The sequence below is a fragment of the Hyla sarda genome, chromosome 3, assembly GCF_029499605.1.
Source record: "Hyla sarda isolate aHylSar1 chromosome 3, aHylSar1.hap1, whole genome shotgun sequence".
NCBI classification, from domain to species: domain Eukaryota; kingdom Metazoa; phylum Chordata; class Amphibia; order Anura; family Hylidae; genus Hyla; species Hyla sarda.
The window spans coordinates 239,544,333-239,559,981 of NC_079191.1; the positions used below are offsets into that span (position 1 = coordinate 239,544,333).

Sequence of the window (15,649 nt, forward strand, 5' to 3'; positions counted from 1 at the left end):
AGTAATGAACTTCCGGACGCTGCGTGCGGAGCTCCAAAAGGCAGGGCAGCGCACAACCCCTTTAATGGTCGACCAGGTGATGACTTACCAGAACATGGAGTCTATGGTGGAGAGTTATTAAAACCTGTCCAGAGGAAAAGTTGCCGAGTTGCCCATAGCAACCAATCAGATCGCTTCTTTAATTTTTAAAAGGCCTCTGAAAAATGAAAGAAGGAATCTGATTGGTTGCTATGGGCAACTCAGCAACTTTTCCTCTCGACTGGTTTTGATAAATATCCCGCTATATGTAGATCGTAATCTGTCCTGGTTGGAGTACTCCCAAATGTACTCATTTATTAAAACTTTATTGTGGGCTTCTACCGAGAGAAGGGAGCTAACGAAATTTGACAACTTAGTTCTCTCTAGGGAGACAGAAAAGGGGGCCCTGTCAGAATTATATAAGCTTCTGTTAGCATTGAACAATAATGGAAGGGCCAGATTTTTTGACTACTGGGAGAGGGATTTGTGGGGTACTTAGGTTAAATATACTAGGGGGGAGGAGGAAATGGGTTGCCTGTATATTCTGTTCTTTCTATATTTTTTAACTAAATATATTTTTTTTCTCCTTTGGGTATTAGGGGGTTCTGTTATTTTTTTTTCTCCTTTCTTTTTCTTTTTTGAACAGAGATTAAGGTTAATCTGGGTGTGTTTAGGTAATGCCAGGTGGGTAGTGGGTAGATGTAAAGTAGTGTTGTTTAGTGTGTATAGGTTGACCACCTGCATTTGTGTGTATTATGTTGTGTTTGCTTATTGCTAGGTACTGAAAATAAGAGTATGCAGGGAAGCCAATAGGAAGATGTAAGACAATGTTGATCAATTCATTATGTATAGGATGGCTAATTATGTTTTCTTTGTTTATTGTTATGTATCGAAAAAATCTTAATAAACTTAGAGTAAATCTAAAAATTTATAGCAGAGACTAAAATGTTAAAGAAAACAATCCCGGCTGATCAGGACACCCAATAATTAAATTGCAGGGTCCCAATCAGCTGGGCAGAGGGCAGGAGGGCCCTTATCTGCCTTCTCGCAGTTGAATCGGCGCTCCAATATTCCAGGATACCTCAGTATCACCCCCCTTTTCCCATAAAAAAAATAAAAATAAAAAAAATAAATAAACATAAACATAAATATATGTGGTATTGCCACGTGTGTAAATGCCCAAACTATAAAAATATACAAAACAAAATACCATAATTGTCCATAATTGCGTATTTTCGGTCACTTCATCTATATATATAAAACTCAATATGGGTGGGGGTGTGTGTGTGTGTGTGTGTGTGTATGTATGTTCCACAAAAACTTCCAAACGGCTAAAGATATTAACATGAAACTTGGTACACATGTTACTTATATGTCAACAACAAAGATAGGATAGGTGATTTAACCCTTACTCACCCCCATTTGCGTAGGGGCGGGGTTTATGTTTAAAGTCCCATACAAGTCTATGGGAAATATATGTTACTGCATAACTTCCAAGCGGCTGGAGATATTTCGATAATACTTGGTTACATGTTACTTATATGTCCACTTAAAATATAAGATAATTAATTTAACCCTTAAGTACCCCCATTTGTGAGGGTCAGGGTTTTTGTTTAAAGTCCCATGGAAATCAATGGGAAATGTATGTTCCCACATAACTTCAGTACGACTGGAGATATTTCAATACCTGGTGCACATATTACAGGTCGGGATAGGAGGTCGGGATAGGAGGACGGGATGGTCGGGATAGGAGGTCGGGATATGAGGACGGGATAGGAGGTCGAGATAGGAGGACGGGATAGGAGGACGGGATAGGAGGTCGGGATAGGAAGTGGAGATAGGAGGTCGGGATAAGAGGCCTGGATAGGAGGTTCAGATAGGAGGTCGGGATAGGAGGTCGGCATAGGAGGTGGAGATAGGACAGGATAGGGGGTTGAGATAGGAGGATGGGATAGGAGGACGGAATAGGAGGTCGAGATATGAGGACGGGATAGAAGGACGGGATAGTAGGTCGAGATAGGAGGACGGGATAGTAGGTCGAGATAGGAGGACGGGATAGGAGGTTGAGATAGGAGGTCGGGATAGGAGGTCAGCATAGGAGGTGGAGACAGGAGGACGGGATAGGGGGTTGAGATAGGAGGACGGGATAGGAGGACGGGATAGGAGGTCGAGATAGGAGGACGGGATAGGAGGACGGGATAGGAGGTCGAGATAAGAGGTCGAGATAGGAGGACAGGATAAGAAGTCGAGATAGGAGGTCTAGATAGGAGGACGGGATATGGGGATAGGAAATGACAACAATATATGGGGATGGGATTTAAAGTCAAAAGCTTCCTCCTTTGTTGATTTTCCTCCCCAACAAGGATGAGGAAGGAAAAACCGGGCAACGCCGGGTACTCAGCTAGTATACAATAAAAAAAGGCCCATCAAAACAAAGATGGTACTGATAAATACTTACAGATCAGTGAAAAAAATCTGCCTAAACACAACCCCGTATATGAAAAAATAAAAAAGTTATAGGAGTTAGAAAAGGACAATTTTAAACATACTAACTTCCATACAAAAAGTTATAATTTTTTTAAAGAAGTAAAACAAAATAAAACCCATATAAATTGGGTATCGATGAATCATTTTTACAAAGAAAAAGCAATGTGTAGAAATGGAAGTTCCCAAAAGTTACAAAATAGCATTTTGGTATTTTTTTCAATTTCGCCCCACAAATCTTTTATTTTCATTGTAGATTTTGTGGTAAAATCGTTGATATCATTACAAAGTACAATTGATGGTGCAAAAGAACATGCCATTGTTATGATTTTTAGAAGGAAAATAAAAATTTTAAAAATTTCCATTTTTGTTTTTTTCTCCTCACCTTTTAAGAGCCATAACTCTTTTACTTTTCTTTACACAGAGCCATATGTTTTAACCCCTTAAAGGAGTATTCTACTGATAACTATCTTCAGTCCATTGTGCCTGGGCTGCAAAAAAAAAAAAGAAAGAAAGCAAACTACAGCTCTTCCGTCTTCTGGTCTGGTCTTCTTCCTTCTTCCGTGCGCATGGATGCAAGGAGGAACACAGCTGTCACGCCCTCTCCCATAGACTTGCACTGTCTGACGTCACGATCTTCAGTCCCCGTGGTCGGGACGGTATTAGCCTGAGGGCCTCCAGCGGTTCCGGAAGCTGTTACAGGTGGGTGCCATATGGTAGAATGCGGGGGTCCCCAGCGGCGGGACCCCTACGATCAGACATCTTATACGCTATCCTTTGGATAGGGGATAAGATGTCTAGATGTGGAGTACCCCTTTAAAGGGGTATTCTAGGATTTTATTTTATTTGACTATGCTACAGGGGCTGTAAAGTTAGTGTAGTTCATAATATAGTGTCTGTACCTGTGTGTGACGTGGTCTCACAATTCTTCTGTGATTTTCGTCTCAAAATGTATTTTTAACAGCATACAAAATTACTCAGGTCTCGGGTTTTCCCAGGTTGCAGTGCGGCAAGACGGGACATCACTAGTCAGGTGATGACAGGAAGCCTGTCTGCTTCAATGGGTGGAACAACCACTGAGTGGGAGAGAGATCATTTTTCAACAGCTGTAGGCACCCTGGTTAAAAAACAATGGTCTTTTAAATGGAATGCAACTCATTTGTGTTTCAATGGGTGGGATAACTGATGTGTGGGAGGGAGAAAAGTTACCTCAAACTCACAAGCATGGAACTATGGGATGTGTAGTTTGAGAACGAAATCCAACAGGAAATACTCAGTTCACAAAAAGATAACCACAGTGTTATGGTAATCTCACAACATAGCCATTTAGCCCCAAGACAAGCACACCTCCTTCCTAAGCATGTCCATTACTGTCTGCGTTACATATTAGGACACCAGGATGTACATTTGCGTCCGGCAGCGGGTATGGAGGGACAGCGGCGGCGACGAGGCGGAGATGTGCTGGAGGAGTGGCCTCCCAGCCAGTGGCCGGGGAGCCAATGCGCTCGCTCCCTGCCTGTCTGATTGACAGGCAGGGAGAGAGCGCAGGCTGAATGAAAAAGGACCGATGCCCGGCCGCATCGGTCCTTTTTCAGGAGTGACGTAAGGCCAGGCTGCAGCCGGCCACTAGGAGGGAGACCCCTAGTGGCCGATTTTCAAATCTAAATTAAACAATTTTAATAAAAAAAATAAAAATAAAAGTATATTAGAGATATGTTGTAGTACATAAGTACTACAACATTTAAAAAAAAAAAGTTGGTGACAGTGCCCATTTAAGGGGTTAAGGACAATTACGTAAATGTACATCCTGATTTGCTGGTAACTTAATGCACCAGGATGTACATTTAAATTCTCTCATGAAGCGAGCACAGATTCCTGCAGGAACCAGCAGCCAGGAACTAGCCGTTACGGAGGACATCAGCGATCACCCTTTTTCGCATTTTATCCCAAAAAGCGTAAAAAATATCATTAATAAACATATGTGATATTGCTGTGTGCGTAAATGTCTGAACTTTCAAAATATAATGTTAATGATCCTGTACTGTAAACAGCATAATGGTTAAAAAAAAAAATGTCCAAAATTGCTGCATCTTTGCTGTAGCAGCCAGGGATCCAAAGTTAATAACGGACATTAGCAACCCCGGCTGCTAATATCTTCCATAACTCAACCTGTTTTGTTGCAAAGGAAAAGCTGACCAGTTGCAGATAGCAACCAATTAGATTAGTTCATTAATTTTCAAAAATGCCTCTAAAATATAAAGAAGCAATTTGGTTGCTATTCGCAACTAGTCAACTTTTTCCTCTGCACAAGTTTTGATGAATCTCTCAAATTAACTCTACTAGTATTCCTAAATTAGGAGCTGATCCTTTTATATAGGGAATCTGTCAGCTTTGTAACAGACACAGAGCTGCAAATCTAGACAGATAGGGGGGTTGAATTAAAGGAGTACTCCCGGATAAGAAAACTTATCCCCTATCCTAAGGATAGGGGGTGAGTTTCAGATCGCGGGGGTCCGACCACTGGGGCCCCCCGTGATCTCCTGTGCGGGGCTCTCGGCTCTTTGCCGAAATAGCTCATTTCGACCACCGCATGATGCGGCGTCTGACACGCCCCCTCAATACATTTCTATGGCAGAGGCTGAGGCTGCTAATTGCAGCGCTCCGGCTCTCCCATAGAGATGTATTGAGGGGGCGTGTCGGCTGCCGCGTCGTCATGCGGTGGTCAGACACAGCCCCTGGCCCTTGACTGTCGGGGCCCCGTACGAGAGATCGCGGGGGGCCCCAGCGGTCGGACCCCCTGCGATCTGAAACTTATCCCCTATCCTTAGGATAGGAGATACGTTTTCTTATCCCGGAGTACTCCTTTAAGTAATTTATTAAGTAAGTGATCATAACTAAGCACCACAGAAGCTTCTGAAGGTACAGGAGGCTATAAGGCTGGCCATTCACATTAGAATGCTGTCAGCTGAATGGTCATTTAGCCAACAGCTATTTCTCCCGAACCCACCTACATCTGAATGATGTTTTAATAGCAAGTAACAGGCATGACCAAACATTGACCAGACTGGAACAGTCAGAGAATGTGTGCACTCCTGCCTGATCATTTGTACTAGGAAAGCAACTGTATCTAGGTAGCTGCCTTTTCCTAGAGTTTGGTCAAACAAGTCTAGCATCTGGAATATAGCACCATGTGCATAAATGGGAACTATCACAAGCTCCCCCCAAGGATTTTACTCTTTGCAGTTTATGTAGCATGCCATTTTGCAGTGATGACGAGGTGAATATGGAAATACCCTTTTAACTTTTTATATTAGGACTCCTTATTCTAGGACTGCTAATATTAGGATTTGATTCATACGTTACTGGTTTACTATATTGTTTGTTCTACATAAATATTCTAATCTTAATGGGATTCTTTATGCCCTTGGCCACAGGCTGCCAACAGGAAAGATATAAATCAGCCAGAATGGATTTAAGTACTGAATCCTATTGTTTTCCCGCAAGAAGCTGTACCAGATATGTTTTCAAGTGGTTTTTTTAGGTGACAGAGGGGGCCTTGTCTAGCAACTTAGATGCTGCAATCAATATTGACCAGGCATGAAAGGGATAAGAATTGAGTTATTTCTGATCATGGCTACTGTAGGTGAGTGACTACTGTATTATACAGGTGGCAACACAATGTATGGTGTGGGCTCAGGCCAATATAAAGTTCTGTGTTTATTAAAACTTGTGTCTTTTTCATGCTCATTTTCAGTCCAGTGGGTGATATCAATTAATGTCTGGAAGTCTTTCCTCTATAGAAATACATACAAATATAGTTATCGGTCACTGTTTAGGACTGTCCAGCATAAGGAGATGTGAAATCCGAACTATTAATTGATTACTGTAGTTTGGGGAGGGGGTGAATTGACAGAATCTCTTTAAATTAGATTGAATATTTTCCAACTCAAATATACAGTATATAACAATTTGCTCAGCAACTCATGCTCTATAATGTGATTCTGGCAATTCAGAATTAATATTCCATGTGGCAGGTTCTTTTTAAAGGGAAGCTGTCACGATTCGGCTGGCAGGAGGTGGATCCTCTGTGCCAGAGAGGGATTGGCGTGGACCGTGCTAGTGGACCGGTTCTAAGTTACTACTGGTTTTCACCAGAGCCCGCCGCAAAGCGGGATGGTCTTGCAGCGGCGGTAGTAACCAGGTCGTATCCACTAGCAACGGCTCAACCTCTCTGACTGCTGAAGATAGGCGCGGTACAAGGGAGTAGACAAGAGCAAGGTCGGACGTAGCAGAAGGTCAGGGCAGGCAGCAAGGATCGTAGTCAGGGGCAACGGCAGGAGGTCTGGAACACAGGCTAGGAACACACAAGGGAACGCTTTCACTGGCACGATGGCAACAAGATCCGGCAAGGAAGGGAAGGGGAAGTGAGGTTAAATAGGGAAGTGCACAGGTGAATGATTGATTAGACCCACTGCGCCAATCAGCGGCGCAGTGGCCCTTTAAATCGCAGAGACCCGGCGCGCGCGCGCCCTAGGGAGCGGGGCCGCGCGCGCCGGGACAGGACCGACGGAGAGCGAGTCAGGTACGGGAGCCGGGGTGCGCATCGCGAGCGGGCGCCACCCGCATCGCGAATCGCATCCCGGCTGGGGGCGGTATCGCAGCGCACCCGGTCAGTAGATCTGACCGGGGCGCTGCAGTAGCGAGGATGTTGCGAGCGCTCCGGGGAGGAGCGGGGACCCGGAGCGCTCGGCGTAACAGTACCCCCCCCCTTGGGTCTCCCCCTCTTCTTGGAGCCTGGGAACCTGAGGAGCAGACTTTTGTCTAGGATGTTGTCCTCAGGTTCCCAGGATCTCTCTTCCGGTCCACAGCCCTCCCAATCAACCAAAAAGAACCTTTTTCCTCTGACCGTCTTGGAGGCCAGTATCTCCTTCACTGAGAAGACGTCAGAAGAACCGGAAACAGGAGTGGGAGAAACAAGCTTGGGAGAGAAACGGTTGATGATGAGTGGTTTAAGAAGAGAGACATGAAAGGCATTAGGAATACGAAGAGAAGGAGGAAGAAGAAGTTTGTAAGAGACAGGATTAATTTGGCACAAGACTTTGAAAGGACCAAGATAGCGTGGTCCCAGTTTGTAACTGGGGACACGAAAGCGGACATATTTAGCGGAGAGCCATACCTTGTCTCCGGGAGCAAAAATGGGGGGAGCTCTTCTTTTCTTATCGGCAAACTTTTTCATGCGAGATGAAGCCTGTAAAAGAGAATTTTGGGTCTCTTTCCATATGGTGGAAAGATCACGAGTCACTTCATCTACAGCGGGCAAACCAGAGGACAAGGGAATAGGGAGGGGGGGAAGAGGGTGACGGCCGTACACCACGAAAAATGGGGATTTAGCAGAAGATTCAGAGACTCTAAAGTTGTACGAGAATTCGGCCCAAGGTAGAAGATCTGCCCAGTCATCCTGGCGGGAGGAAACAAAATGCCGTAAATAGTCACCCAGGACCTGGTTAATTCTTTCTACTTGCCCATTGGATTGAGGATGATAAGCAGAAGAGAAGTTTAATTTAATCTTGAGTTGTTTACAGAGAGCCCTCCAGAATTTAGACACGAATTGGACACCTCTATCCGAGACAATCTGCGTGGGCAAACCGTGAAGACGAAAAATGTGTACAAAAAATTGTTTTGCCAACTGAGGCGCTGAAGGAAGACCAGGAAGAGGAATAAAATGTGCCATCTTGGAAAATCGATCAACGACCACCCAAACAACAGTGTTGCCACGGGATGGGGGTAGGTCTGTAATAAAGTCCATACCAATCAGAGACCAAGGCTGTTCGGGGACAGGCAGAGGGTGAAGGAGACCAGCAGGCTTCTGGCGAGGAGTCTTATCCCGGGCACAGACAGTACAGGCCCGCACAAAATCCACAACATCTGTTTCCAGAGTCGGCCACCAATAGAAACGAGAGATGAGTTGCAAGGACTTTTTGATGCCCGCATGGCCTGCGAGGTGGGAGGAGTGACCCCATTTGAGAATCCCGAGACGCTGGCGTGGAGAAACAAAGGTCTTCCCTGGAGGAGTTTGCCTGATGGAGGCTGGAGAAGAGGAGATCAGACAGTCAGGAGGAATGATGTGTTGCGGAGAGACATCTACTTCCGAGGCATCCGAGGAACGAGAGAGAGCATCGGCCCTAATGTTCTTGTCGGCAGGGCGAAAATGAATTTCAAAGTTAAAACGGGCAAAGAACAACGACCACCTGGCCTGGCGAGGATTCAGCCGTTGGGCAGACTGGAGATAGGAGAGATTCTTGTGATCGGTGAAAATGATAACTGGAAATTTTGATCCCTCCAGCAGATGCCTCCATTCCTCAAGTGCCAATTTAATGGCCAGTAGTTCTCGATCCCCGATGGAGTAGTTCCTCTCCGCCGGAGAGAAGGTCCTAGAAAAAAAACCACAAGTAACAGCATGCCCGGAAGAATTTTTTTGTAGAAGGACCGCTCCAGCTCCCACTGAGGAGGCATCAACCTCCAATAGGAAGGGTTTAGATGGGTCAGGTCTGGAGAGCACGGGAGCAGAAGAAAAGGCAGACTTGAGCCGTTTAAATGCGTCTTCCGCTTGAGGAGACCAGGACTTAGGATTGGCATTCTTCTTGGTTAAAGCCACGATAGGAGCCACAATAGTGGAAAAATGTGGAATAAATTGTCTGTAATAATTGGCGAACCCCAAAAAACGTTGGATAGCACGGAGTCCGGAGGGGTGTGGCCAATCTAAGACGGCAGAGAGTTTATCTGGGTCCATTTGTAGTCCCTGGCCAGAGACCAAGTATCCTAGGAAAGGAAGAGATTGACATTCAAACAGACATTTCTCCATTTTGGCATAAAGTTGATTGTCTCGAAGTCTCTGAAGAACCATGCGGACATGCTGGCGATGTTCTTCTAAGTTGGCAGAAAAAATCAGAATATCGTTCAGATACACAACAACACAGGAATATAAGAGATCACGAAAAATGTCATTAACAAAGTCTTGGAAGACGGCAGGGGCGTTGCACAGGCCAAAGGGCATGACCAGATACTCAAAGTGTCCATCTCTGGTGTTAAATGCAGTTTTCCATTCGTCCCCCTCCCTGATGCGGATGAGATTATATGCACCTCTTAAGTCCAGTTTGGTAAAGATGTGGGCACCTTGAAGGCGATCAAAGAGTTCAGAGATAAGAGGTAGGGGGTAGCGGTTCTTTACCGTGATTTTATTAAGTCCGCGGTAATCAATGCAAGGACGTAGGGAGCCATCTTTTTTGGACACAAAGAAAAATCCAGCTCCAGCAGGAGAGGAGGATTTGCGGATAAACCCCTTTTTTAAATTTTCCTGGATGTATTCAGACATAGCAAGAGTCTCTGGGGCGGACAGAGGGTAAATTCTGCCCCGGGGTGGAGTAGTGCCCGGGAGGAGGTCAATAGGACAGTCAAAAGGCCTGTGAGGGGGTAAAGTCTCAGCTTGCTTATTGCAAAATACGTCAGCATAGTCCATATAAGCCTTAGGGAGACCGGTTACAGGAGGAACCACAGGGTCACGGCAGGGAGTACTGGGAACCGGTTTAAGACAGTCCTTGAAACAAGAAGTACCCCAGCTCTTGATCTCTCCTGTGGACCAATCAAGGGTTGGGGAATGGCGTTGAAGCCACGGTAGTCCAAGGAGAATTTCGGAAGTGCAATTGGAGAGGACCAAAAACTCAATTTTTTCGTGATGAGGTCCGATGCACATTAGGAGGGGTTCCGTGCGGTAACGCACGGCACAGTCCAATCTTTCATTGTTAACACAATTGATGTAGAGGGGTCTGGCGAGACTGGTCACAGGGATGTTGAACCTGTTGATGAGAGAGGCCAAAATAAAATTTCCTGCAGATCCGGAATCCAAGAAGGCCTTAGTAGAGAAGGAGAAGGTAGAGGCAGATATCCGCACAGGCACAGTTAGGCGTGGAGAAGCAGAGTTGACATCAAGAACTGTGTCACCTTTGTGCGGAGTCAGCGTACGTCTTTCCAGGCGGGGAGGACGGATAGGACAATCCTTCAGGAAGTGTTCGGTACCGGCACAGTACAGGCAAAGATTCTCCATGCGGCGTCGTGTCCTCTCTTGAGGTGTCAAGCGAGACCGGTCAACTTGCATAGCCTCCACGGCGGGAGGCACAGGAACGGATTGCAGAGGACCAGAGGAGAGAGGAGCCGGGGAGAAAAAACGCCTCGTGCGAAAAAAGTCCATATCCTGGCGGAGCTCCTGACGCCTTTCGGAAAAACGCATGTCAATGCGAGTGGCAAGATGAATGAGTTCATGTAGGTTAGCAGGAATTTCTCGTGCGGCCAGAACATCTTTAATGTTGCTGGATAGGCCTTTTTTAAAGGTCGCGCAGAGGGCCTCATTATTCCAGGATAATTCGGAAGCAAGAGTACGGAATTGGATGGCGTACTCGCCAACGGAAGAATTACCCTGGACCAGGTTCAGCAGGGCAGTCTCAGCAGAAGAGGCTCGGGCAGGGTCCTCAAAGACAGTTCGAATTTCCGAGAAGAAGGAGTGTACAGAGGCAGTGACGGGGTCATTGCGGTCCCAGAGCGGTGTGGCCCATGACAGAGCCTTCCCAGACAGAAGGCTGACTACGAAAGCCACCTTAGACCTTTCAGTAGGAAACTGGTCCGACATCATCTCCAAGTGCAGGGAACATTGTGAAAGAAAGCCACGGCAAAACTTAGAGTCCCCATCAAATTTATCCGGCAAAGAAAGTCGTAGGCCGGAAGCGGCCACTCGCTGCGGAGGAGGTGATTGCTGAAGCTGTGGTAGTAACTGCTGTAGCATCACGGTCAGTTGAGACAGCTGGTGGCCTTGTTGCGCTATCTGTTGCGACTGCTGGGCGACCACCGTGGTGAGGTCGGCGACAACTGGCAGTGGAACTTCAGCGGGATCCATGGCCGGATCTACTGTCACGATTCGGCTGGCAGGAGGTGGATCCTCTGTGCCAGAGAGGGATTGGCGTGGACCGTGCTAGTGGACCGGTTCTAAGTTACTACTGGTTTTCACCAGAGCCCGCCGCAAAGCGGGATGGTCTTGCAGCGGCGGTAGTAACCAGGTCGTATCCACTAGCAACGGCTCAACCTCTCTGACTGCTGAAGATAGGCACGGTACAAGGGAGTAGACAAGAGCAAGGTCGGACGTAGCAGAAGGTCGGGGCAGGCAGCAAGGATCGTAGTCAGGGGCAACGGCAGGAGGTCTGGAACACAGGCTAGGAACACACAAGGGAACGCTTTCACTGGCACGATGGCAACAAGATCCGGCAAGGAAGGGAAGGGGAAGTGAGGTTAAATAGGGAAGTGCACAGGTGAATGATTGATTAGACCCACTGCGCCAATCAGCGGCGCAGTGGCCCTTTAAATCGCAGAGACCCGGCGCGCGCGCGCCCTAGGGAGCGGGGCCGCGCGCGCCGGGACAGGACCGACGGAGAGCGAGTCAGGTACGGGAGCCGGGGTGCGCATCGCGAGCGGGCGCCACCCGCATCGCGAATCGCATCCCGGCTGGGGGCGGTATCGCAGCGCACCCGGTCAGTAGATCTGACCGGGGCGCTGCAGTAGCGAGGATGTTGCGAGCGCTCCGGGGAGGAGCGGGGACCCGGAGCGCTCGGCGTAACAGAAGCTGTCATCACTTTCATGTTGCCTGATTACAAGTGATAAGGGCGGTCCAATCCTTGTTTCATAGATCTCTCACTACACCCAAAAAAGATGAGATCTATCAATCAAGGCTGGTGGAATAGGGAGATCCTGTCGGAAACCTCCCTGATGACTTGTGGTTCAAGCAGCATGGAAATTATGACATGTTCCCTTTAAAGCCTATGGTACAAATGCTAGATCAGCAGGGATCTGATAACTAGTAGGGGTCGACCAATATTCATTTTTTAGAGCCGATACTGATACCGATAACCTGTGAACTTTCAGGCCGATAGCCGATAACTTATACCGATAATTTATACCCCCCTTGTAGACAGCAGACCCCCATCCCCTTGTAGATAGCAGCCCCCCCTTATAGACAGCAGGCGCCCCCCCTTATAGACAGCAGGTCCCTCCCTTATAGACAGTAGGCCCCCCTACACACAGCAGCCCCCCCCCTTATAGACAGCAGGCCCCCCTCCTCCTCTTTTAAACAGCTCACCTACGGCTGTCCTCGGGTGTTGCCGCTCCGCTGTCCCGTTCTCCCGATTGCATCATGGTGTCCTATGGTGGAGCATGTGACATACAGGTCACTCTGCTTCATCCGTAGCGTTACGCTGTGAGCAGGGGAGGAGGAGTGACGTGTGTGTCACATATCCTCCATAGGACGCCATGATGCAATCGGGAGAACGGGACAGCGGAGCGGGGCCGCACAGCTGCAGGTATCGGGGGCGCACAGGCTGGATACTTTATCGGCATTATCGACAAGGTTAGATGCCGATAACTAAAAAAAATCATCAATATAGGCCGATAATATCGGCCAATCCGATAATCGGTCGATCCCTAATAACTAGGATCTCAACCCATTACTAAACAGAGTACTCTGTTCCCCTATTTCTCCCAGAGTTCGAATCGAGCAGTAATTAAGAATATGCCCTGTTACTTTCAAAGTTTAGTACTAATGAAAACTGGTGACAGAAAGTTAAACATATTTGTAAATTACTTCTATTTAAAAATATTAATCATTTTAGGACTTATCAGCTGCTGTATGCTCCACAGGAAGTTTTTTTCTTTTTGAATTTATTTATTTATTTAACCACTTAAGGACCAAGCCATTTTGACCTTAAGGACCAGGCCAATTTTATTTTTGTGCTTTCGTTTTTTTCCACCTCGCCTTCTAAAATCCATACATTAAACATTTAGATAACTTTTTATAAAAAATTTTTTTTTATAAAATGTAACAAAAAACCTGCATTTTTGGAATTTTTTTTTTAAGTTTACGCCGTTTACCATATGGGATCATTTTCAATATATTATGATAGTTTGAACATTTACGCACGCGGCAATATCAAATATGTTCATTAAAGAAATTACGCTTTTTGGGGGTAAAATAGGAAAAAGGGACAATTTTCATTTTTATTGGGGGAGGGGATTTTTCACTTTTTTATTTGACTTTTTACATTTTTCAACTTTTTTTTTATTTTTTTATACTTTTTATGTCCCCATAGGGGGCTATCTATAGCAATCAGTTGATTGCTAATACTGTTCAGTGCAGAAGACCCCAGGAGATGGCCGGAGACAGGTGAGGGGACCTCAAGCCGATATTTTAGATGATCGGATCCCCGTGGCAGCACAGCGGGCGATACGATCATCTATTTTAACATGCGCTTGGCCGCAGATGCCGTGATCTGTATTGATCACGGTATCTAAGGGGTTAATGGTGGACATCCGCGCAATCGCGGATGTCGGCCATTATCGGCGGGTACCCGGCTGCTGCTAGCAGCAGCGAACTGCCGTGTATGACACTCAGATGCTCGCGGTCATACACAGGACGTAAATGTACGTCCTGGTGCACTAAGTACCTCCACACCAGGACGTACATTTAAGTCCGTGGTCGTTAAAGGGCTAACTGACCACATTCTGGGGAGTAGAAGAAGTCCTAGCGGTCAAATCCCCATGAACCATCACCAGTCCTAGTGGTTAAATCCCCATCAACCATCACCAATCCAGTTAATAAGTGATAAATGCTTCTGGCTGGAATACCCCTTTAATTAAATAATATGATAGTATACACTGCTTAAATTGCATACCACATATTAGCATAAACCCATAATGACCCTGGCATGAAGGTTTCCAATATAAAAATATATATTTTTAGTTCTTTTTTTTTTATTTTTTTTTTATTGAATTTAAAGATACAGTAATGGCCGTAAATGTTGGCACCGCTGAAATTTTTCCAGAAAATGAAGCATTTCTCACAGAAAAGGATTGCAGTAAGGCTAGGTTTCCACTTTTTTAATTTTTTTTAATTTTTTACAAAAACGCCAATAAAAACGCCCATTCTGCCGCATGGCGTTTTTTTTTGTGAAAAAAAAACGCTGCGGCCAGATGTTAGCTGCAATAATAAACTGCAAAATGCCAAATCCACTTGGCGTTTTTCAGTTTGGCGTTTTTTTTTATCCTTTTGGTGTTTTTGGGCTCCTTGGCAGTTTTTTAAAAACGACCTCTTGTCGAGACTTTGGCGTTTTTTCGGGAAAATCTTGGCATTTTTCTCCCATCAACAAAAAACGTGGTCTCAAATGGCTGGAGGTGCTCAACCCCAAATGCAGTTGTGCATTTATACTGGGGGAGCAGATCCTGCCCTTGTAGTCCGTTGCTAGGGGTGATCCCCAGCATAAAAATGCATACAATGGAGGATGCCTGCAGCGGACTACAAGTGCCACAATAGAATCCTACACCAGAAGTCTATGGGAGTGAAAAAATGCCAAGAAAAACGCCATGTGGGTTTTAAATTTGGCGTTTTTTCAGGCGGTTTTTATTCTCTTTTGGACTTTAGCGATCCAAAAAAGTGTTGGAGATACCTTTTTTATTAAAATTTAGTAGGGTACCACTAAAAAATAATAATAAAAAAGATACAGTAGTGATGGAAAAAATTGTATTTAACAAAATTTATTTTTTCCTGACACCCGCTGTGATCCTCCTGAAGTGATTTTCGGGATCAGCTGTTCTCAAGGCTACAGAGACGGGAGATCAGCTGATGCTGAGCAGTAGATATACATTGTATACCTACTGCCCAGCAAGAACTTACAGTGAGCCTGCAATGTGTATACAATATTCATATTGCTGGCTCACTTAGCCCCTTGCTGAGCTGTGCACTAAGCCAGCCCTGCAAGGAAAGAGTTAACTTACACTGCTGGACAGTGTAGGTTAACCCTTTGGGTGGTATACATTATATACAGCTATCTATAGATAGCTGTATATAGTGTATACAGAAGATGGAGTAGTCCCCTTACCTCCGTCCACTCCCCGCGGGTCCATGTAGCTCCGCCCATAGTGATGACGTAATTAGGGGCGGGGCTACAGACGAGATCCAGGCTAGTAAGTCTAAAGCTCTGTTCACATTGTCCGTTTTGGATAATGGGAACAGACCCTTCTGCCAGTGTCTACCCAGACAGGGAGACTCCAGCTGTTG

General features: G+C 45.9%; 1 protein-coding gene across 4 annotated transcripts in view; it reads right to left on the reverse strand.

Moving 5' to 3' along the window:
- METTL24 (methyltransferase like 24) overlaps window positions 1-15,649 on the reverse strand; it is a 140,427-nt gene that overhangs the window by 57,599 nt on the left and 67,179 nt on the right. Inside the window, exon 1 of one of the 4 annotated variants that reach the window (XM_056566318.1) lies at window positions 89-170. The exons of the other annotated variants lie outside the window; for them this stretch is intronic. The gene's annotated coding sequence lies outside the window, so the exon portion shown is untranslated. Of the gene's footprint in view, window positions 1-88; window positions 171-15,649 lie in introns of those variants that run through there. 4 annotated transcript variants of the gene reach the window in all.